We start from the raw sequence: 1690 nt of genomic DNA on the forward strand, positions 1-1690 counted from the left end.
TACTATAGATGCTTAAACATCAATAAGTGTAAAAACCATAGTAATTTGAGTGGTGTGGTTAAGTTGAAACTTTTCTAGAATCCAACTCATAAATCTAGAAAAGGATTGTTATTTGTGACAAGGAACTATGTGTTCATTGTCATAAGGCCTGAAAGATTTTCAAGATCACATAACCCATGAGAAGCAGAAGTGAGATTTGGACCTCAGTCTGTTCTCACTGTGTCCTGGAAAAATTGTAGATATCAGGATTACCTTGGAAGGCTTCTTGTAGTTCAGTGCTATTATATTTCTGATTTGGAGTAAAAGAAAAAGGAGAATTGTATTAGTTCAAATTCTCTCATTTTCCAAGTAGCAAAAAAACAATTTATAGACTTATATCTAGAAGTCAGGGAAGAAGATCAGGTATGGCTAGATCCAGAGGTTCAATCTCTTCCGCTCTTGTTCTTGCTCTGCCTTTTATCATGTTGGTTTCTTCCTCAGGTACACCACTTCACACACTGGCAAAGTGGCCCCAGGCAGGATCAGGCTTACTTGGTCCTTAGAGCCCACAGTCCCTCTTTTCTGATTGTTAAAATGGTAAAAACCTGGCAAGATTTGGTGATTCAAGCTGGCTTTGTGACTTTTCTTGAACCAGTCATGTGCCCAGTCTTGGAGGGGAGGATTGGGTCAGCCCTGTGTGAGCCATACAGAGAATTTGGGTGGGAATGGTGGTGGTGGTGGGGTGATTGTCAAAAATCTGAAAACTACAAGGATAAGAAGGTGGATACCTACTGTCTTCTCTATTTTCAACATTGATGTATTTATTCATTCATTCTACGAATATATATTCAAGGGGCCTGGGTGGCTGCTGAGGGCCCTCAGGTAAGTAAGATGGGTTCTTGCTTTTGAGGAGCTTGGTGTCTCAAGGAGCCTGAGTTCTCAGGGAAGGTCTTTTTGGATACTTGCAAAGCATCCTCCTGACTAGGAAGGGGAATTGCAGCTCCTCTAGGATGTCTGTTGATACGAGGGATTCCTGCCAGTACCTGCCAACAAGGGTCCTTTCAGCTTTATAGGGCCACTTAATCGTACCTCGACAGAACCAGTGATGCATTGGCTGGAGAGAGCGCACGGGAAAGAGGAGAGCGCGCCAGGCTGGGTCCTGGAGGCCGGGTTGTGAGCGCCCCCTGCGGGAGAGCTGGAGCGGCTGCGTGCGGCGGAAACCGGCCGAGTCCCGCTGAGTTCCTCTCCTTCCTCATCGTTTACAAATCCGGCCTAGAAGGGCTTGGTTTGAAGTGACGCCAAGCTGTGTGTTACCACCTGTGCCTTATTAACCAACAGCACGGTAAGCGTGGAGTAAAGTTGCTCAAACTCCGCGTGGCAGGGAGACTGGCCACCCCCAGCCGCTTTCCCCTCCAGCCCACATCGCCCAGGGACGGCTCTGCGCTCTTTTGCCTTACCAGTTTCTGCGCAGGTGAGTCGGCTCAGCCATAATCATAACCGAAATAATATTAATAGCTACAATTTTGAGTACTTTAAGGCAAACACCGGCTAGGCGCTTTGCATCCAATTTCTTATTTAATCTTCAGGATGATCTGTGGGAGGGCATTTACAGGGGACCGAGACTTAGAAGGAACTTGCACAGCTAAGTGACAAAGTCAGGCCAGAGTCACAAGAGGGCGCGCCTTCCTTTTTCTATATTGTCGGTTGGGTC

The 1690-nt window shown here is 46.6% G+C and overlaps 1 long non-coding RNA gene across 1 annotated transcript in view; it reads left to right on the plus strand.

The window, feature by feature from the left end:
• The first annotated feature begins 152 nt into the window (after nucleotides 1-152).
• The window catches only part of LOC111736303, a 354031-nt gene continuing 352493 nt past the window's right edge, over nucleotides 153-1690 (plus strand). Inside the window, exon 1 of the long non-coding RNA XR_002779161.1 lies at nucleotides 153-1450. This is a non-coding gene — a long non-coding RNA (uncharacterized LOC111736303). The remainder of the gene's footprint in view (nucleotides 1451-1690) is intronic.

This window comes from Pteropus vampyrus, unplaced genomic scaffold, assembly GCF_000151845.1.
Source record: "Pteropus vampyrus isolate Shadow unplaced genomic scaffold, Pvam_2.0 Scaffold19, whole genome shotgun sequence".
Classification (NCBI taxonomy): domain Eukaryota; kingdom Metazoa; phylum Chordata; class Mammalia; order Chiroptera; family Pteropodidae; genus Pteropus; species Pteropus vampyrus.